Source organism: Chiloscyllium punctatum, chromosome 7 (assembly GCF_047496795.1).
Source record: "Chiloscyllium punctatum isolate Juve2018m chromosome 7, sChiPun1.3, whole genome shotgun sequence".
In the NCBI taxonomy this organism is placed as follows: domain Eukaryota; kingdom Metazoa; phylum Chordata; class Chondrichthyes; order Orectolobiformes; family Hemiscylliidae; genus Chiloscyllium; species Chiloscyllium punctatum.
Window position 1 is genome coordinate 9,935,236 of NC_092745.1, and position 23,740 is coordinate 9,958,975.

Below are 23,740 nucleotides of genomic sequence, written 5' to 3' on the forward strand. Positions count from 1 at the left end.
GTTTAAAAGATGATTTTGCTATTTGGATCTGTGTTTCCGATACTAGCGGTGGCAGCTACATTTGCTTGCATCAGCTCTGTAGCAGTTTCTTCCACACAGTCAAGACTTCAACGTGGAGAAGGTGGTGTTGGGGTGATATTTTAAACTATCCGTCCTTGGCGACTGGAACACGGAAAGGGTGATGTTTAAGTTCGACGAGTAAAACCTGAAATGCAAGCCTGACCCCAGGAACAAAGATCATGACTTTAATTTCCTGCAATCCCATTCATTCATGTCCTTTATGCAGGGGATTCAACCATCTTCATCCAGTCCTGCCTACGAGTGACTCCAGGAGCAGGAAAAACATTAAGGACCCTTAATTCAAGAATCTCCACAGTGTGGGGAAGCAGTCTAATCGGCCCTTCCAGTCCACACGGTCCATCCGAAGCGCATCCCACCAGACCCCACGGTATTTCCTGTCCCATAAGCCTTCATTTCCCATTGTTGATCCCTGTAACTGGCACATCTTTGATCAGAGGGAGAAATAAAAACGCAAACATACAGAGAATGTGCAGAATGCCGACAGACAGACAACCGAGGCTGGGATCACACCCGGGTTTGTGGTGTAGCCAGACAGTAACGAACGAGGGGCGAACAATAAATGTTGTCCTAACCAGTGACTTTCACACCCTGTTGTGAATGAGAAAGAATGAAAACACATTCACAACATGGACAACAGGATTCGTATCTGTGTGGACACAATTTGAAAGGATCGTTCACCCTGGGTAGAAAAAAGGAGGCCGATACCACAGAGAAAGCAGGGCAATGTGGGAACTGCTGGAAGGGAGTCAATTAACCACAGAAATGGAAACTCATTTAATCAGTAACACTGGGGAGACACCGTTCACCAGTCCCGTGTGTGGGAAGGGATCACTAAGCAAAATAACCTCCGGAGCCTTCAGCAGGATTACATATCTCATCAGGTGATCGGTGATGCTGTCAACACTGCTGTTAATCCCAACCAGCTATTTGTTTCATAACGTCAATCATAGATTCATACAGCATGAAGACATACAGGTCAGTCAGTCCAACCAATCCATGCTGAACACATTGCCAAACTAATCTATTCCCATCTGCCTCTTGCTGTACCCTCTGAGTGGTTATAATGCCCTTTTAGTTTTATTACTGTGGTGTTTATCCAATAACCCAGGTAATATTTTGGGTACAAAGCGTTCAGGTCCTGGCATGACAGATGGCGGAGTTTGAATTCAATAAGCACCTGGAATTGAAGAGTCTCCTGATGATCTGAATCAGTTATGTGGAAAATCCCATTTGATTCACTCATACCAGTTCGGAAAGCACCCCTGCCATAGTCATCTTCTCACATGAGACTCCAGATGGATAATATCGTGGTTGACTCTTAAATGCCTTCTGGGAAATAACTGACGTATGAGGCATGAATAAATTTATATTAAAATTTCCACTTTCCAATTCATGTTTGGAATCAATTGTCCATTAATTGTTGCAAACGTACCCTCATCCATCACTTCCTCAGCAAGTTAATTGCACACGTAAAACACCTTCCCTAAAAAAAAGCCTCATATGCCTTTTTTTAAAAAAACAATCTCTCTTTTCATCTTAAACATATGCCCTCTCGTCTTGAAATTCCCCTCCTGAGAAAAGGCCGCTATCGTTAACTCTAACTTGCCTCTCAAGAATTCATAAACTTCTGTCAGGTCGCTGCTCAAAACCCTAACCTAGAGTGAAAAAAGTCTCAACTAAGAGAACGTGAGAACCGCAGATGATAGATCAGAGTCGAGAGTGTTGTGCTGGGAAAGCACAGCAAGTCAAGCAGCATCTGAGGAGCGGGAGAATCGACGTTTCGGGGAAGAGCCTGGGAAACGACACTTGCCCGAAAAAAAATTATTCTCCTGCTCCTCGGATGCTGCCTGACCTGATGTGGTTTTCCAGCACCCTAATCTCGAATCTGAAAATAGTCTCAGCCTATCCAGCCTTTCATTATAACTCAAACCTTCCACAGGCAACATGCGTGTATACGTTTTCTGAACCTACTCCAGCTGAATAATATCATTCCAACAACTGGGCGACCAGAACTAGACAGAATATTCCAGAAGAGGCCTCATAAATGTCCTGCAAAGCTTCAACATACCGTCCTAACTCCTATACACAAAGGACTGAGCAATGAAGGGAAGTATGTTAAATGCCTTTGAACCATCTTGTCTGTAAGTAGTGCAAATTACAAGGAATGATGTACCTTCATCCCGAGCTTCCCTGTTCTCCAACATACGCAATGCCATACTCTTTATGTTGTACCGAAATGCAATACCTTCCATTTATCAAGATTAAACTCCATGTTACATTTTTCACTCCAACGACTCATTGGATTAAGATCCTTTTGAAACTTAGATAATCTTCCTCACTGTCTACAATTCTGGTGTCACCCGCAAAACTATGAAGCATGTCTGCAGTTAATTCCACTGTTTTCTCCTATAGATCAATGATTCATATTTACTTGTAGTTGCCGTGATTTAGCATTGTGCAAATCATCCAACAGTTAATCATGCAATTAACCATGAGGAAGAAAGCCGCAGACTGCAGGGAGATATCAAACTATTGGAAATAAAAATGATGAAAGCAATTCATTCCAGGGAAGTGGGTGATATTGAAGCAAAATTAAACTTCAAATCAGCTGCCCATGCTCCAGTTGTGGCACTCAGCTGTCTCAGCAAGATACACTGTAGATTGCTGTTATTATAAGCGGGAACAAATTTTCCCTTCTGCCCCGCATTTGACCAGAAGCACACCCAACCTCGGAATTGCTTGCGCCTCTAAACCATCATAGAAACCGTGCATTCTCCGGTTGCGTCACTTGAGCCATCGAGTATCTCTGCGACCTCATTCCCATCCCGATTTCAAGTTGCATCTTCGCGACTGCGCCACTCAGTTCCTCTGATTCTGGGGCTGGGAACTGGGACTAGGTGGCAGCAGTGGTTACCACCTTGTGTGGGAAAACTCGTGAAGTAGCCGATGTTCAACTGCATTGCTATTGAAGTATACATTTCAACAATAGCTTGGTAAAAACAATGACTGCAGATGCTGGAAACCAGATTCTGGATTAGTGGTGCTGGAAGAGCACAGCAGTTCAGGCAGCATCCGAGGAGCAGGAAAATCGACGCTTCGGGCAAAAGCTCTTCATCAGGAATACAGGCAGAGAGCCTGAAAGGTGGAGAGATAAGTGAGAGGAGGGTGGGGGTGGGGAGAAAGTAGCATAGAGTACAATAGTTGAGTGGGGGAGGGGATGAAGGTGATCGGTCGGGGGGAGGGTGGAGTGGATAGGTGGAAAAGAAGATAGGCAGGTAGGACATGTCAGGACAAGTCATGGGGACAGTGCTGAGCTGGGAGTTTGGAACTGGGGTGAGTTGCGGGAAGGGGAAATGAGGAAACTGTTGAAGTCCACATTGATGCCCTGGGGTTGAAGTGTTCCGAGGTGGAAGATGAGGCGTTCTTCCTCCAGGTGTCTGGTGGTGAGGGAGCAGCAATGAAGGAGGCCCAGGACCTCCATGTCTTCGGCAGAGTGGGAGGGAGAGTTGAAATTTTGAGCCACAGGGCGGTGTGGTTGATTGGTGCGGTAGTCCCAGAGATGTTCCCTAAAGCGCTCTGCTCGGAGGCGCCCAGTCTCCCCAATGTACAGGAGACCGCGCCGGGAGCAACGGATACCATAAATGATATTGGTGGATCTGCAGGTAACAAAAGCTGCACTGTCCCCAGAGTCTTTGATGTTTTGGAGAAATCTATTTATCTCAGCCTTCAGCATATTAATGATGAAATCACCACATACTCTGTGGGCACCGATGTAAAACGTTCAGCCCATTCTGAGTTCCCACATATCTGCCACTGTTCGCTAAGCACTGATATTGTGCATTATGTGCTCTGCCTAACATTTCTTATGACAATGTACATATTGCACATGCAAAATCTGTTTGTCTGTGTGGTGCGGTGATCGTATAGTGGTTAGTGTTCTGCGCTGTAGCAGCAGCAACCTCGGTTCGAATCTGCGTCACAACAGTAATAGCGTTGTATACCAATCTTTCGTGAAACACAAAGGAATCAGTTGTTTTAACATTTTGATTTTCTCCAAGGTGATTTTTTCCTTCAAGCTCTGCTCGCTCACATCTCTGTGTTTCATATGTCAGAATTCAAATCCACCCGTTCTCAGAGATTTCTTCCCTCCTACGATCACTAACCGAACTTTCCATCCCATACCCCCATTTCATTAATTCGGAGATGCCGATGTTGGTCTATGGAATACAAAGTTAAAAATCACCCAACACCAGGTTATGATCTTACAGGTTTAATTGAAGCACTAGCTTTCGGAGCGCTGCTCTTTCATCATGTGTTTGTGGAATCATTTTCTATTTCACTAAGGTATTGCAGAATCTAATACAGACGCTCCCATTGATACTGATCAGTCTGTGTGGATGCAGTCACTGTTGCTGGGTGAACGTGCCCCAACCCGACCATCGAGACCTGCAGACCATTTGATCCATTTGTTTATCATGGTTGTGAGATCAATACTCATGTAGCAGCTTTTACCGACATGGACCAGATATTATTGAGGGGGTCAAGCTCAGGAAAATGGCACAGAACTGTATCGGGGAAAAGGGACATCATTGGATAAGATCAGTTTCACTGCTTTTCTGCAATGGCTGAGCGCTATTACCACTGAACACTGAACTGTTAATGCAGACACCAGGGACCTGGGTTTGACTCCGACCATGCTAGGTGGTAGAATTGGGATTCAATAAATATCTGGAATTACGAATCTAAAAACTCCTATATATCCATGTTCAATTGTTGAAAAAACAAAACCATCTGACCTCATTTAAGGAATGAAACTGCCATTCTTACCTGCTCTGGCATCCATGTGACTCCAGACTCACTTCAATCTTGTTGAGTCTCAACAACCCGCAGTGCAAGTAGGGATCGTAATAAATACTGCCAAGCCAACGACGCCCTCATACTGTAACGGAATAGAAAAAAAAGTTCATTCGGCTCTAGCTAGATTACTTTGCACAGTTCTGTAATTCAGAGCACTACATGGATGTCATCGCACTGGGAACGTTGCAGTCGAGATTCACTGGGATATTGTCTGGGCTGAAGAGATTCAGTTGTGAGGAGAGATTGGACACACTGGGGTTGTTTGTCGCCGAGCAGAGCAGATTGAAGAAGACATGATTGAAATGTACAAAATAATGAGGGATATGGATAGGATAGACTGAAAGAAGCGTTTCTTATTGATGGAGAGATCGAACACTTGGGACAAGAGACGTCAGAAAAAGGCAGAAAGTTTTGAGAAGATTTGCGGAAAGGGTCAGAGAGGCGGAAATCGTTCTAACATTAAAAAAAATTGAGATGTGAATTTGTGATGCCACAATATATAAGACTATGGGTTAAACGGTGGAAATCTTGATTCAGGTCGTTAAGCAGTTGTGTTGGACAAGTGCGGCCACACAGGATGAGGGCCTCCTTCGATGTTGTTGTCCTCCACAGTATCGTGGTTAGTGTCCCCGCCTGTCACAGGGATCAATTCCCCGCTGGGGGCATCGTAAAGATTTTAAACCTGTCGCTCTGTTCACCACTGAAGGTTATTAATGCTTGGCCTTCCATTCTCGATTGGATATGTCACAGGAAGGACAATGCTGTCTGAATCAGCGTGGAGACGGACTGCAGCTCCTGGGGAGAGAGGGTGTCAGTGACAGTGCAAACACGCAACTTCTGCAAACTGCACATTGTGTTTGTGTTTAATGAAAACCATTATATAGAGTTGTTCCTGATTGATATGTTTATTTAAAGCAGGAATCTGAGGAAGAAAACAGAGTAAACCCATTCAGATCTGAGTGCAGAAACATTTCCAGCAGCACTCATGAGTTGTACAGTGTAGAACCGCGTTTGGATGCATTGAATTCGGGTTGGTGGGTGCAGCTTGCCTTCACTGGGCGGAGTTGCCAGTGTGTAAAGCCATTACACATGATACAGATAGTGTTCAATGTGATGGTACACTACAGTGGTTCGCACTGCTCTTAAGTCTGTAGGTTAGGTGGATGAGCCATGTTAAATTGCGTTGATGTGTCCAGGGAGTGAATTCAGTAAGTTAAGTGAATTAGCCATGGGTACCGCAGTGATAAGGTCAGCAGTCACACGATGCCAGGTTTTATTCCAGCAGGTTTATTTGTAATCACAAGCCAGAGGCCTGGAGGGATAGAGACGGGAGCTTCGTCTGGTTGAGATACTGTTCAGAGTCTCCCTACAGACTCTATTGGCTGAAGAGTACTTTCAGCATTTTCGGGAATCTGTGATTCTATCAGAGAGGACGCTGCCAGCGTTTACTGGGCTGCTAAGACATTAGAGACGATGCTGACAGCGTCTAGTGGGGATGGGATTTTATTTATTTGTGATTTGGAAAATTTGAAAGTAAACCAAGGAAAACCGAATGGAAGTTTTCCAGATTATTTGAGGTTTGGAGAGTAAATATGTGGTAAATTCACTCTTTCAAGTTCATAAATTTCTGAAAATCAAGATTTCAAAACCATCGATGTCGCACAAAGAAATAATGGGAGCAGAATTTCTGTCACTCTGAGAATCCGTTTCCAAAATATTAGGAAAGGCACATTTAGAGACACACAAGCAGTGTGTTTCACCAGGAGAGAGACAGCCTGTGGCCAGGTAAAAGTGTAAAAGTGGGGTGTAGGGGGTAGAAGGTGCGAGGAAACAATGTCTAATTTGGACGACTTCAGATGAAAAGAAATATCGGAAACGTCTGCAGCTGAGTAAGGTTCAGCAAGAATACTCAGAGTTTTGAAAGATTTATATTAATATTCCACGTGAAGCATTATAAATGGAACTGAGCAGATTTTGTATATTGTCAAGGAAAGCTATTCCATAATGATTAGGAAGTCACCCTTCTCTTGGAGATCGATTTCCTGCTTTAATCCCATGCCTTAATGATGAGAGGATGATCGCAATGATGTTGGGTTCATTTGATACCCACTGAAATCTGCCAGAGTAACTGAGCATCAAAACTGGCATCTTGTTTTGTCGTTTAAACTTCTGTTTTTCTCATCAGTATTTTCTTTAAGCTGAAATAAATTCGGAGCAAAATTGAACACAACATTAAGCGTTCCAATCACATAAATCCAATTCACTTATTGGAATGAACAGAGTGAAGTTGCAGCAAAATTTAAAAAATGAAAGGAACAGAACTGCATTTCCAGGAATTTTACCCAGTTCAGGTTCAGCCATATGAGAAATACCATCGAGCTAAAACATCACCTTCACGTCTCTCTCCATATATACTTCTTCACGTGAGAGAGAAACTGTCTGAAGAAATTATGCGTCAAGACTAAATGTGCGTGTGAATATGACGGGAATTTCATGTTTGCTGGTTCATTCTGAGACAGTTCCGACTCGGAATAAATCAAGGACAAGGTATTCCTTCCAAGGACGAGGTCAATTCCTTGGATTTTGCTGGTATTATTATTCCGCTGGAAGCAGAAACATAATGTTGTGGATTCGATTCCGCTCAGGAAATTTCTTATCCCCTAGGTGCACCATATGTGATCTTGATGTGGTCACATGTGAGCCCCTTTGCCATGGGCTGAAGTGGCCCAGAGGTGAAGGCGCCGGGTTGTTCTTTCATTGTGCATGTGTGGATTTGAATCCGACTCGGGCTGTTACTTCTCTCAAACGCAGCTGTGGTTTCCCGTTGTGCCGTGCATCCTAAGGATACATTGGATGGAGAATCTTGCTCTTGCCCTTCATTGCACCGGAGATTTGTGATAAATCGATACCTCATCAAAGTCAAAGTAAAGCAATTTGTTTCTGTTGTCAGTAACCTTGGGATAATGAAAAGGAGTGCAAACATTTCTTTCCTCCTTTCATACCATCTTGACTTTCCATGAATTTACATCGAATGAAAGTGAAAGAAATAAGGAGAGATCGGGTGCAATAGTTTTTCCAGTGGGATTGTGAATTTTAATGTAATTCTCCACACAAAGTTCTGATCAGTATTTTAAAAAGTCAATTGAATTGGAACCACAGAAATCTTTTCCAATGAAACGAATCTTTCATTCTTTCACAACCTTTTGCTGTGTGAATCATACCGCGATCCATCATCCAGCGTGATCACCAAGTTGGCAACAATATTAGATCCACCAATTTTCTTTTGCAAACACAAGTTCTGCTCATACCCATCTGCGGTGTGCCCAGTGCCATTTGTTGTCTCCAGGACACAGCACATTTCTTGTTCATGAACTTATGAGCCTCGTTCCTGATCTGTCTGATCAGATTGGAAAAATTTTCTATCACTTCATCCCATCCCCTCAGAATTCTAAAGGTCTAAATAAAATAAGGCGTTAGACCAAATGATGTAGGATTGGAAGTCAGCCATTCAGCCCATCGAGTCTGCTCCACCATTCAACGAACTCATGGCTGATCTGAAAATCCTCAACTCCATTCTCCAGCATTGCCTCGACAAAGCTTCATCGTCTTCCTGGTAAAATATCTGTCTGGCACAGTTTGAAAATACACAACTCAGCCTCAACAACAGTTTTGGTAAGGGGTTCCACCGATTCACTGGACCCTGAGCAAAGAAATTAGTCCTCATTTCTGAATTAAATAGGCAATATCTAATTCTTAGTTCATGTCCTCTGGTGCTCTCCTCGTACCAGAGGGTGAACCACCTGCCCGTAATTACCCTGTCAAGATCCCATGAATATTGAAAGTTTTCTAATTATTATTACGTGATTATAGAGCTCCCCTCCGCCTCCTTTGTTTCAAGGAGAATACTCCCAGCCTAACCAATTATTCCACGAAACTCCATTTTCTCCAGTGTTGACAACATGTTCATTAATCTCTGCTGTCCCCGGCAGCGTCCTTACATATTATTAAGGCAGGTGGAGAAATTCATGCGAAGAAACGGTTGAAAGTTCAAGCACAGACGGGAATTGGATCTTGAAATCAGTCAGCGACTGGAATCAGATTGGTCCACACAAGGGCGAAATAGAGTAATGATCACTCTGACAAATGAGAATCTAATCATATCTCACTGACATTCAATAACTTTACTGTAAACAAATTACCCCGTGTAATCGTCCACAGAGCTATTATTTCGGGGAAAAACGTATAGAAACTGGCTACATAAACACTTTGACAACAACAACATGTTCTTGAGACATTTTTTGATGATAAACTCAACTCATTGCTCCGTGAATCCGACATCATTTGCAAGACACAAATGAGACGAGGAATATAACTCTGTCCATTTGCCTAAATGGGTGTAACTTCAATCACACTTAAGGAACTGGACACCGTCCCCGACAATGCAGTCATTTAAGTGTACCCTCTTCAACACCTGCAATATTCATTCCCGTCACTGCTAAGGCACAATTGCAGCAGAGTGCACCAACTATAAGATGCACTGGAGTAAGTCATTCGGGCATTTTTGACAGAACCTTCAAAGCTCAACAGCCGTACTGACTAGAAGGACAAGGTTGGAAGATTCATTGAAACGCCAACATTTTCAAGTTCCCCTCCAAGGCCCATAGCACGCTGACGAGAAAGGAATCAGTGATAAACTCATTGGTGAATCGGCCTTGATGGGCAAAGTTGCATACTTCAACCTTCCATCTTTTATCTTACAATTTTAAGAAAAATGTTGATTGATGCGGTGACCAGACTTGTGCTCAGTCCTTTAGCTGTTCCCGAAACTGGTGGTTTCTAAAGTTCTGCTATCATCCACAGCCTGTGGTCAACAATAGAAAATATCCGAAAACCCTCTCAATCAACGGACTCCCCTCAAGATTAGAGTGGTGTTGGAGAAGCACAGCAGGTCCAGCAGCATCTGAGGAGAAGGAAAAATGGACGTTTCAGGAAAAAAGCCCTTCATGAGGAATGAGACTGGGAGCATACGGGATGGAGAGATAAATGGGAAGGGGGTGGGGCTGGGGAGTAGGTAGCTGAGAGTGCTGTCAGTGGATGCAGGCGGGGGGTGAACATGATATGTCAGAGAAGTAGGTGGAATGGATAGGTAGGAATGAAGATACACAGGTGGGACTAGTCAGGAAGACGGTGTTGAGCTGGAAGGTGGGAACTGGGGTAAGGTAGCGGGAGGGGAAATGAGGCAACGTGTGAAGTCCAAATTGATGCCATGGGGTTGAAGGGTCCCGAGGCGGATGATGAGACTTTCTTCCTCCAGGCATCGGGTCGTGAGGCAGTGGAGATACAGGAAGTGCAGGATCTGCATGTCTTCGGGAGAGTGTGAGGGGGAGTTGAAATGTTTGGCCATGGGGCACTGGGGTTGATTCTTGTGGGTATTCTGGAGATATTCTCTGAAGTGCCCTGTGAGAACACATCTCCTCTCTCCAACTAAGAGGAGACCGCACGGGGAGTAACGTATACAAGAAATGACATGTGTGAAAGTGCAGGAGAAACTTTGATGGATGTGGAAGCCTCCATTAGAGCGTTGGGCAGAGGTGGGGAGGTAGATGTGGGTGCAGGCTTTTCAATTCCTGCAGTGACAGAAGAAGGTGCCAAGCGGGAAGGGTGCGTCATTGGACGGCGTGGACTTGACTATGTAGTCACAGATTTAGTGGTCTTGGCGAAAAATGGATAGGGGTGTGTACGGGAACATAGCCCTGGTGGTGGAATCCGTTTAGAGGTGGCCAAACTTTCAGAGAATTATGTGATTTATGTGGAGTTTGGTGGGCTAGAAGATGAGGACCGGTGGGCTCTGTCCTTATTCTGGTTGGAGGTGTGGGGTTCATGGGCGGAAGTACGGGACATGGATGAGATGCGTTGGAGGGCATCTTCAACCACATAGGAGGGGAAATTCTGGTCTTTAAAGAAGGAGGCCAACTGGTGTGTTCTGTGGTGGAGCTGGACCTTTGGGAGCAGATGCGATTGAGGTGGATGAATTGGGAATACAGGGTAACATTGCGCAAGAGGTTGGGTGGGAGGAGGTATAATCCAGATAGCTGTGGGAATCAGTGGGTTTGTAAAAAGGGTCAGCAACACTGACCTCGAGGGATATATTTCCCGCCCCACCCCTATCCGCTTTTCACAAAGACTCTTTGCTCCACGACTGCCGAGTCAAGTCCATGCCCTCCAAAGACCCACCCTCCCCTCATGGCACCTTCCCCTGCCAACACAGGAAGAGCAAAACTTGCACCCACATCTTCTCTCTCACATCCTTCCAAGGTTCCAATGAGCCTTCCACATCCATCAAATGTGCATGTGCACTTCCACACGTGTCATTTATTGCATCTGTTGCTCACGATGCGGTCTCCACTACATTGGGGCCAACAGACACCTTCTCGCAGAGCGCTTCAGAGAACATTTCCAGGGCACCCGCAACATTCAACCCCAATCCCCCATGACCAAAAACATCAACTACTCCACCCCCCGACTCTCCCGAGGTCATGCAGTTCCTGGGTTTCCTCCACCGCCATTCCCTCACCACTCGACGCCAGATCTTCCACCTCAGGACCCTCCAACCCCAGGGCATCAAGATGGTCTTCATCAGTTTCCTCATCTCCCCACGACCACCTTATCCGAGTTCCAACTTTCTAGCTTGGCACCATCCTACTGACCTGTCGCACCTGTCTATCTTCCTTCCCACCTATCCACTCCACCCTCTTCTCCTACCTATCACCTTTAACCCCATCTCCATCCACCTCTTGCACTCTCAGATAATTTCTTCCTAGACCCAGTCCTCCCGTTTATCTTTCCACCCTCGAGGCTCCCGCTTTATTCCTGATGAAGGGCTTTTGTCCAAAAAGTCATTTTTTTCCTGCAACTCAGATGCTGCCTGACCTGCTATGCTTCTTCAGCACCACTCTAATCTTGGTTCTGATTTCCAGCACTTGCAGTACGCACTTCCGTCCAACTGATTACCCTGTCCATTGATCTTGAATATGCCATTGAATAGGCCGTTGCTAAAGTTCCAGCATCATTTCCCTGCTCTTTTATTCTCACCTATGGTCAAGAACAGAAAGTATCTCCAACCCCTCGAGACCACTTGAACCCTTGTCCAATCACCTTCAAAAATTCGTGAATGTCTACTCCAATTTTACTTTTATTACCTTAAACCACCCAGTATTCACACATTTATCATTGTTCCTCCCCAAATTCATTATCACCCACTTCGCTGGATTGAATTCCTTTCAGCACATTTTCTTGCCAATTGTTTACAATCTCCCTGCAGTCTATGGCTTTCTTCCTCATGGTTAACTACATGACAAATTGTTACCTGATTTGCCAACTGCTAAATGATGGCCATATCAAATAAGTATAAATCATTGACCTATATGAGAAAACAATGGAACTCATAGAAGCAATGGTTCATAAGCTTGTAGAGGACACCAGAATTGGAGACTGCAAAGAAGGTCATCTAAGTTTCGCGAAGGATCTTAATCCAATACGTCTTTGGGCTGAAATATTTCACATGGAGTTCAATCCGGATAAATGGAAGGTATTGCATTTTGCTGCATCAAACAAGAGTAGGGCTTAAACAATTAATTATCGGGCGTTGTATAGTGTTGTGGAAAACGAAGGCCAGGGATGCAATTAAATATTTCTTTTTAGTTTGCTCCACATATAGACAGAATGGTAAATAAAAAATTGTCATCCTGCCTTCGTTGTTCAGTCCTTTGAGTGTAGGAGTTGGTCCGTTATGTTGGAGTTGGATCGGATATTGGGTGAGGCCTCTTCTGGAATACTGGGTCCAGTTCTTGTCGGCCAGTAATAGCAAGGAAATTATTCAGCTGGAGTAGGTTTAGAACAGGTATACCAGCGTATGGCTAGTGGGGAAGGTTTGTGTTATAACGAAAGGCTGGATAGACTGAGAACATTTTCACTCGAGCATTGGAGGTTTCAAGGCGACCTGATAGAAATTTATAAATTATTGAGAGTTCAGCTAGAGTTAACTGTAACTGTCTTTTCTCCAAGTAGGGGGACTTCAGGACGAGAGGGTAAATGTTTTAGGTGAAAAGAAAGATTTAAAATAAGACATGAGAGGCTTTGTTTTAACAGAGGATGGTTGATGTGTGCAATTCACTTCCTGAGACAGTGATGAATGAAAGCACATTTACAATATTTGCAGGATATTTGGATCGAGAAATGAATTGGAAAGATTCCGTGGGATTAGAAAAAAGCTATTAATTTATGCCTAGTCCATTATTTATTGCCCAGAGGGCAGTTCAGAATCAACCACGATATTATGGATCTGGAGTCATATGTCAGCCAGACCAGATAAGTATGGCAGTTTCCTTCCCTATCAGGCATTAGTGAATCAGATCTACAAGAACTGATTCAACATCATCATTAGACTCTTCAACTCTAGGTATTTATTGGAATAAAATTCCACCATCTGCCATGCCAGGATTTGAACCGGTGTCCATAGAATTATATCTGGACATTCATATTAACAATGCAGTAATATTATTACAAGGGCATTATTAACCCTCAGCAATTACAGGAGCCGTCAGATGCGACTCATTTAGTTTGGCATTATGTACAGTATGAGCTGGTAGGAGTGAAAGGCCTGTTTTCATGCTGCGTGAGTCTATGACTTTGACGCTATGAAACTGGCAGCTGGTTGGGATTAACAGCAGCATTGACAGTTTAATTGATCTCTTTCTGTGATATGTAATCTTGCTGGTTACTCTGGTGTTTTTATTGCTTATTGAGCCCTTGCCACACACGGGACTGTTGAACAGTCTATCCCCAGTTTGACTGAGTAAATGAGTTTCAACTGCAGCAGGTAATTGAATCCCGCATTGCCCTGGTTTCTCTGTGATTTCGGTGTCCTTGTATCTACCCAGAATGAACGATTGGTTCAAATCATGCCCACGCAGACCTAAGTCCCGTTGTCCATGTTGTGAATGTGTTTTTATTCTTCCTGATATACCCACAGGGTGTGGATGTCGCTAGTCAGGGCAGCATTTGTTGTTCATCTTGATTCGCTGCTGCCTCGCTGCACGAGAGACATGGATTCGATCCCAGTCTTGTGTGACTGTGTGCAGTTTGCACATTCACTCTTTGCTTGTGTGAGTTTCCTCCCACAGTCTGAAGGTGTGCAGGTTACTGGGATCAGCCATGGGAAATGAAGTGGAACGGAATAGGTATGGAGTATTGGTCTGATAGGATGTGCTTCGGAGGGATGGTGTCGACTGGAATGGGCCGAATGGCAAGCCGACCCACTTTGTCGGCATTCTCGGATTAAGAGTTAACTATGTTGTTCTGCACCTAGAGTCACAAGTCGGCAGGATTGGTAAAGATGGCATCATCCCCTACATAAGGGTCATACATGAATGGGATTGCATGAAATTAAAGTCATGTTCTCTGTTCCTGAGGTCAGATTTTCATTCCAGGTTTTATTCGTCGAACTTTAACATTACCAGATCGGTGTCTGAGTGCCCAAAAATGACTCGTTTATCATATAACCACAACACCACCTTCGCCAGGTTGCAGTATTTACTGGGAACAAAAAGCTGATCCTGAGCTGATGCAAACATAAGCAGCTGCTACTGCTAATGTCAAGAACACTGATCCAAATAGGAAAATGAAATTTCCAACATTGATACCCCAAAGTTAAAGATTCAACACGCTTTAAATACGCCAGTTGCCTGAATCAGCAACATGTACTGCTTATGGCTGTATTATTATAAATGGGGGCAAGTATTCCCTTCCGCCCCGTTTTTGACCAGGAGCAGTCCCAACCTCGGAAATACACACGCCGCTCTCCCGTCATTCCATCCCATCCCAACCTACAATTGGATCTTCGTGGCTGCTTCACGCAGTTTCCCTGATTCCGGGTCTGGAACTGGAATTAAGTGTAATTGCCTGCAGCAGTTAGTACTGCCTTGTGTGAGCAAAGTGATGAAGTGGCCGATGTTCAACTATAATGCTACTGAAGCATACATTAGAGCAATATCCTGCACTGTCCCATGAGTTTGGAGAGTTTCATTAATCCCATTCATTAATCCCATTCTTATTCATGGAATCTCCACAGACTCTGGGGACGTTAAAGTTAAAGATTCAGCCCATTCTGAGTTCCCACATGCCTGTCGCTAAGTCCTGATATTGTGTATTCTTCCTGACATTTCCTCTGCTACCATAATGGCTGCAGTTAGCAAGCGTGGTCTGTGGAGTGTTGCAACCATTTAGTATTTCGTTTTCTGCGTTGTGATTGCCACGACTTAGTATCGAATCCACATCATAGCGGTCAGTTTTCTCAAAGTTTTACTTTAGATGAAATATGGAAAGAAATAACTCGTTTTTCCATGATAATGTTCTCCGAGGTGATGATTTGTTTTCCATCGAATTTCGTTCTCTGATATTTCAGCGTTTCATGTGTCAGGATTTAAACCCAAAAGTTCTGGAAGATGTCCATCCCTCACACTCGCCCTCACTCTCTTTTCCGTCCCTCGTCCCATTTGACTGAGGCATTGCATAATCTAACATACACTTTCACGTTGATACCGTCCAGTCTATGCCATTGCACTCACTGTTGCTGGGCACCTTCAAATCATTCGATCCATTTGGGTATCGTGGCTGTGAGCTCAATTCTCTTTTAGCAGCTTTTACTGACATGGACCAGAGATTATTGGAGCGTGAGGCTCAATAAATGAACACAGAGAATAATTGGGGAAAAGATACTCTCTTGGAAAAGGTCAACCATGACGGCTTTCTGCGAGAGCCTACTGGTATTATAGCTGGATTGTTAATACAAAAGGCCAGGTCACATTCTGGTGAGACGGGTTCGATTCTCACCACACCACGATGATGGCAGAATGTAAATGCAAGAAATACCTCCAATTAAGAATACGCTAAATCCGTTGTCTGAAAAACCCATCTGTTTCACTGAAGGCCTTGAGAGAAGGAATCTGCCATCCTGAACTGGCCTGGCCTCCATATGACTCCAGACCACTAGGCAACATATGCTGCAGAGCCACACGGCATGCTGGTGCAGAATGTAAAAAAAGGTTCATTTGACTCTACCTAGGCAATTGTCTGCTGTTCACATAAGTCCAGGGATGTGATCACACTGGGAAAGGTGCAGGAGAGATTCACTCGGTTAGTGTCTATGCTGAAGAGATTTGGTCATGAAGAGAGACAGGATAGACTGGGGTTGTTTGTCACGGTGCAGAGGCATTTGTGAGAAGGCATGGTTCAGATGTACGAAATAATGAGGGGTGTGGATAAGGTAGACTGAAAGTAACGTTTCCCATCGACGGAGAAATCGATCACAGGGGGGCAGAAATTTAATGAGAAAGACAGAAATGTTTAAGCAGATGTTTGGAAAAGCATTATATGCCGGCGAGTGTTTGAATTTGCAACACTGTGTCTGTAAGGGTCAGGGAGGCAGGAACCCTTAGAATCTGAAGAAATATTCAGATGTGAATATGTTCTGCCAATACTACAAAGCTATGGGCTAAACGACTCGAGTCATTAAGCAGTTGTTTTGACAAATGGAGTCACAATGTGCTGAAGTGTCTCCTTTGAAACAGTTGTCCTCGGTAGTATAATGGTTCGTGTCGCCGCATGTTATGCGGGAGATAGGAGCTCAATTCCTCTCTGGGGCAGTGCAAATGTTTTAAAACTGTCGCTAATTTCTAAAGTGTGGGTTATTAATGCCTGTCCTTCCAGTTTCCATGGGGCATGTCACAGGAAGGATAGTGCTGTCTGAATCAGCGTGGGGAAGGGCTGCAGCTCCCGGCGACACAGTGTCAGTGAAAGTACAAACACGTGACTTCTGCAACCTGCACCGTGTGTCTGTATTTGGAATCTAAACCATTTAATAGAAAGAAGAAGGAAGCTGAAGAAGAAACAGGGTAACCAATTCCGATGTGAGTACAGAAAGATTTTCCACAGCATCTTGAGGAAAACTGACAATTGCTCTGAGAAAGAGTTTCACTCTCAGAACTGTTCGTTCACAGAGGTGTTTTTGTTACACTTAAGCACTTAAGAAATTGAATAACAATTTAACTGAAGACTTGAAATGTTAGAACACACCAGGCGATGAGTCACGTGCTGGAAACTGTGTTTACAAGCCAGATGTTTGATGACTGATAATGATGCAATAAGCTAAAGCGCCTCTCGCCATGCTTTTAAAAACTCAATGACTGTCATTTTTCAACTGAACCAATAATGCAAAAACAAAGTCACCATGAAAATTTGCAACCTTGCATATGTCTTCTTTGGTGCGAAAGTGTTCAAATTCAGCTCTCTCACTGCTATTTCCCAACGTTGATTTCCAGTCAGGGGAAAATATTTGTTGTTCCTTTTGAAAGTCGTAGATTGAACATGAATTCCTGATATTTCAAAATAGAAAACATATCAGTGCCGTCAGAGCCAGTGAGAATTTCATATCGGAGATGAATTCAAATGGAAATAAACGTTGAAAGCAGTTGCCTTTGCCTGCTCAGACTCAGTACGACAAAAATAATGCTTACTGAAACATTCAGGTTTTCTCAAGGATTTAATAAGTTGAATGAACAAAGGTTGGTTCTGTGACCAGAATGCCTTGGATCGAATGACTTGGAGATGCAGGTTTTGGACTAGGGTATGCAAATTTGAAAACCACAGAACATAAGGTTATAGTCCAGCAGGTTAAATTGGAAATACTAGCTTCGGACTGCTGCTCATTCATCCTGCTGTGTTGTGGAGTACACAGTTGTAAGACACAGAATTTAAAGCGCAAGTTTACAGTGTGCTAGAACTGAAAGTGTACGTTGAACAATACCATCATTTTTGCTAAGTTCCCATCTGTTTGAATAACCATGTTAGCTTCACTTCTTTCATTTGTAAAGCGCAAAACTTTTGATTTGAAAGTTACATTCTCAGGTCAGCTTGAAGAATTGGTGTCAGTCCCCGTGTGCTGCAGTCTGTTCTATAATGTTTAGATTGATTCTAATTTTATAACATGAGTTAACAGAGACTGACATGGATTCATGCTGTTTTTGAGCAAAGTATAATGTAACTCTGCAAGCACAAATTCACCCCACATACGTATATATGCGTGCGTGTGTGTGTTTGTAGGAGGGCTGCTGTGTGTAGATAGGGCAATGGGATCACCTGGACTGTGACATGAACCCAAGGTCGCAGTTGAAGCCATCCCCATTGGTACCGAAATTTGCTCACAGCCTCTGCTCGGGCACATTTAGCTGCTGCCTGTGTCGAAGTCCGCCTTGGAGGATTGTCACCTGAAGGTCCGAGGTCGAATGTCCTGGACCACGGAAGTGCTCTCCAGCTGGGAAGGGGCACAACTGTCTGTGATTGATGTGCAGTTCCATTCACCTGTCGCTGTACCCTTTGCTCGGTTTCACCAATGTACCATACCTCAAAACATCCTTGCCTGCAGCGAGTTCTTTTTAGATTAGATTACTTACAGTTTGGAAACAGTCCCTTCGGTTCAACAGGTGCACACCAACCCGCCAAAGCACAACCCACGCAGATCCATTCCCCTACACCTAACACTACGGGCAATTTAATATGGCCACTTCACCTAACCTGCACATTTTTGGACTGTGGGGGCAAACCAGAGCACACCTACACAGACACTGGGAGAATGCACAAACTCCACACAGTCAGTCGCCTTAGGTGGGAATTAAACCTGGGTCTCTGGCGCTGTGAGGCAGCAGTGCTAACCACTGTGCGGAGATTAGCATCAGCCTAAACATTATGGCACGGACACAGCACACAGGGACTAACACCTTCAAAATATTATCGGGGCTGACACTAACTGTTAAAGTTCACCTGACAACGTGACTTTCAAAGAAAGTTTTGCAAATTACATAAGAAAGAAGTGAAGCTAACATGGTCATTCTAACAGATAGAAGACTTAACTATCAATAAAGATATTTTTCAATGCATAATTTCAATTACATCACACTGTCAACTTTTTCTATAAGTTCTGTATATTATAACTGTGTACTCCACGAACACCTGATAGTGGAGCAGCGCTCAATAAGCGAATGCTTCCAATTAAACCTATCAGACTATGACCTGGTGTTGTATGATTTATAACTTCGTATTAGAATGCGGATCTCACAAATAAAACAGAGGTGAGGAAGCTTTTTATCTCTCAGACAGTTCTGGATCAGTGGACTTTTTTGTCGCAGAAGGCTATTGAGGAAGGGTCATTAGGTGTAATGAGGCTGAGATCGGCAGATCATCAAACAGCAAAGACATCAAGCGTTCTGGGGAAAGGAAAGAAAGTGCAGCTCAAGGTTATCGGATCAGACATGAAACCATTCAATAGCGGAGCAGACTTGATGGTCTGAATGGTGTCTTTCTGTTCCGAAAATTGTTGGCCTTAATATGAAGCTGCAAAACAGACCTGAGTAAAATGTGCCAAATTTAAAAATGCGTGTTCCCCCCGGAGTACTGGACTGAGGTGAAATGAACAAAGAACATCACAAATGGCAGATAATATGGATAATTGATCCGGAGTGATCAGTATAACAAGGTAAACAGGAAAACCGTTATTCAGTATCGACATTGAACCTGGCTCCACGAGGCATGTAGTTAACTCTCACAAACCACCATTCCCCTTCCATTTTAGTGACGCCCCATCCGTTCTTGATTTAAACTGATTGAACGTCAGGCAATTGCAGCTGACGTTGCTGATGCAGAACTGTAACATACAGGGAAGCGGTTCTGACTGCTGCACAACATCATTCGAAAGATCAGGCAGTATTTCATATCGATTACTGTAAATGTTAACATTTAACAAGCCATGACAGTGAAAGCATTGAATCGTCATCACTATACTACCAGGGAAGACTTCTGATAAGACCACCCTGGACACCATGAGAGTCATCATTCTATTCTCTCATCTTTCTGTGCATGATGCCCTCGGCTCCATTCCAGTTTTGTTATTTGGCTTATAACACTGAGGCTAAACAAACATCTGTTGCATTGAAGTTTCTAATGTATGAGACCTTACCTCTGAGCTGGCAATGTGCTGGCTCAGTGGTGATAACACTGGCCTTGTAAACGAGAAAAGTGTTTGAAATAACCCATTCCTGTTTTTCAGTCCAAGAATTTGAGGAAAACCGTTCGGCAGGACAGGAAATAGAGGGCGTGAGCAACGATCTAGTTTTGCTGCAAGAACGAGGTGAGGCAGTATAAACAACAGAGTAATGGGGAAACAATGGGCAAGGAACACTGGGACGGGAGAAGCTGAATGGTTCCTTTCTTGGCTGTAACCAGACACTGGTGTTGAAGTCTGAAATTGGACAATATCAGCCAAGCGGGCAAAATCTTACTTTTTGTTTGTTTTCTCCCGAGTCCTGCTTCACTCTTGGGGAAATGTGTCTGCGTGCCTCATTCTGTGCGTAAAAACGGGCTTCAGTTCACCGACTGGGTGTGAACATATTTTTCCCATCTCAAACTTCAATCCCATTTATTGAATCTTACAAGATTAAAACGTTCCAGTGTAATTAGCATTGAGATGAACACGTGAAACATCAGAGTTTACAAGGTTACAGACCAGGTGCTGGGAGGGGAGATGATGGGACCCATTTCTGTGCTGTAAACACTTGATAATTCATTCATTTTTGAGGGGAAACATATCTGCAGTGACATAATTTTAAAAAAACTGTGTTATGAAGAAACGGTGCAACAGTTTCTGCCCTCATCCCTGGTGATCTAGTGGTTAGTATTCGGCGCCTTAACTGAGTGGCCTGAGTTTCATTGCCGTTCAGGAAATCAGGACTTCTTGTTCTTGGATGCAGAGAGAGCAGGTCTACCAGGAATCTGTTTAATGCCTTAGATCAGTCAATACCCTAGCCCTTGAAAGAATGGAAAAGTGCCTTCCTCCTCTCTGTGCAGTCGGACAGTTCATCCTTCATTCTCCTCTGATTCCACATCCCAAAGAGTTTCAAAATATTGTCAAAACTGAGTCTCAGCTATTTCCTTTCTGTGCTTTTCATACACAGAAGCTGCAGCGATTGAATGGGTTGGCATCTGAAAATGAAACGTACCTATGAAAAATGTGCGTTGCTATTTCAGGATTGTTTTCTCTGACAGCGCTTGCACATGCCTGATGTTCTCTATGATATGGAATACCAGTGTTTGAGTTGGGTAGACAAAGTAAAAAATTACACAACATCAGAGCATAGACCAGCAGGTTTATTTGGAAGCACAAGCTTTCAGAGAGCCGCTCCTTCATCAGGTGGGGGTCTTTCTGCTGAAACTTGATGTATCTGTCAACATGCGCAATCTTGGAAGATCATCTGGACTTTAACCGATCGTTCGTGGTGTCGAGGGTACCCCTGACTTGGAGGTGTTGGTGTTGGATTGGGGTGGACAAATTTGAAAATCATGCAAAGCCAGATTAGAGTCCAAAAGTTGTCAACCATCTGACGAAGAAGCTGTTGCTTCCAAATACGCCTGTTCGATGCAACTTGGTGCTGTGGGATTTTTAACTCTGATTGTCCTTGCTAATGTTTATCTTATCGAAGACAGTGAAATAATTTTCGTTCGTAGAGATGAAAATTCCAAATATTATCCACTTCAGTGTAACAACAAAAAATTTGCTTGGATGTGCTGTGAATCTCCACAACGCTCTTGCGTCAAGTCAATTTTGAACCTATAACCATCTGATCCGTAGCCAGGTATACGAATGGTTGTAACACTTGCCAGATGCACAGCTGAGATTTTACACTCTGCAGAGCTGTGGTGTTAACAAGGACATGAGCAATAACAGTAACAGTCCCAAGGTGAACAAAAACCAAAGATAATCACCATCAATTATTCACTTCAAGTTGTCCTCAGATAAAACTACCATTCATTATCTGATCAGCCAATCAACGAGGTCACTGCTGATCGAGGAAATTTCAACTTATTTTGCTGCGTTTCCACTATAATTCGAGGTAAACTCCAGTCTAATGACAATATCGCATTTCCCACAATTTTTAGATTTAGATTGCGTCAATGACCTGTTCGTATTTGCAGGAAATAAGTAACATGAAATGAGTGAAGAAGTCCTTTTTGTGATGAGATCCAGTGTAGAGTCGATCAGAAAAGAAAAGTCAAACACCTGAAACATCACTCGCATTTCTCTCTGTATTAATGCGTGTTCCTGTGTTGAATATTTGCAGGATTTGTTTTCAATATCTAAAGAACTTTTTTTCCCGCGACAGATTCTTCATAAATCAATTAACATCTGAGGTGTTGAAACTTATTTTACTTCAGATTAAATTGGTTGAATATCCTTTCCCCCAGCCTAATATCCCAATACACCCTCCTCTTCCATGTATATACAAGCTGCTCCAGGTGAGGCTGCAGCTCCCAACCTGACGTTCCATTGCTCCTTGCTGCTCCATATCAATAGAAGCTGCTGCAAGTAAGATTGGAGCTCCCACTCTGATGTCCCAATGCTCCCTGCTGCTCCATGTTATTAAATGCTGCTCCAGGTGTGGTTGGACCTCGCAGTCTGATGTCCCAATGCTCCCTGCCGGTCCATGTTAATAAAAGCAGCTCCAGGTGTGGTTGGACCTCGCAGTCTGATGTCACAATGATCCCTGGTACATGTCGACAGATGCTGCTCCAGATGAGGTGGGAGCTCTCATCCCTGGCAGCTCCCTCACCTCTATACCATCAAAGAAATATTGCCCACTGACCATTTCCACCATTGGAGCCATTGGTGGAATATCCACACCAAGAAAACCTAATCTTATTTTTCATCACCACCGAATCATACTAAAATACTTCCTTTCTTAAACCTTATTTAGCATGTGCATATTGCAGTCAATCCGAAGTAAGATAATGGTGTTGATTGACGTATGTTCAATAAAAATTACATCTTATTTTTCATGTTGAGTAACTGCTACTTAAAAATGTTTGTAATGAAATCACAGTTTTAATCCGTGTGAGCGAACGTGATTTGTATTATTTAAATTGAACTTGTTTGCTGTGTAAAATGATGAAATAGATCTTAATTTCAAAACAACATTTGTATTGTTGTAATCCACCTTGAAATGTGGTCATAGAGATTTACAGCATTGAAACAGACCCTTCAGTCCAACCTCTCCACGCCGACCAGATATCCAAACCCAATCTAGTCCCACCCGCCAGCACCCAGCCCATATCCCTCCATACCCTTCCTCTTCATATTCCCATCCAAAAGCCTCTTAAATGTTGCAATTGTACCAGCCATCACATCCTCTGGTAGCTCATTCCATACACCTACCACCGTCTGTGTGAAAACGTTGTACCTTAGGTCTCTTTTATATCTTTCCCCTCTCACACTAAACCTATGTAGTATGTAGATTGTCCAACCAGAGGGGAGGCCATATTGGATTTGGTACTCGGTAACGAACCGGGACAAGTGGTGGGCTTGTTGGTGGGTGAACATTTTGGTGATGGCGACCACAATTCTGTGACTTTCACCTTGGTTATGGAGAGAGATAGGTGCGCACAACAAGGTAGATTTTACAATTGGGGGAAGGGAAATTACGATGCTGTAAGACAGGATTTGAGGAGCATACGTTGGGAGCATAGGCTGTTAGGGAAGGATGTGGTGGAAATGTGGGACTTTTTCAAGGAGCAGATACGACGTGTCCTTGATATGTATGTACCGATCAGGCAGGGAAGAAATGGTCGTGTGAGGGAGCCTTGGTTGACGAGGGAGGTTGAATGTCTAGTAAAGAGGAAGAAGGAGGCTTACATAAGGTTG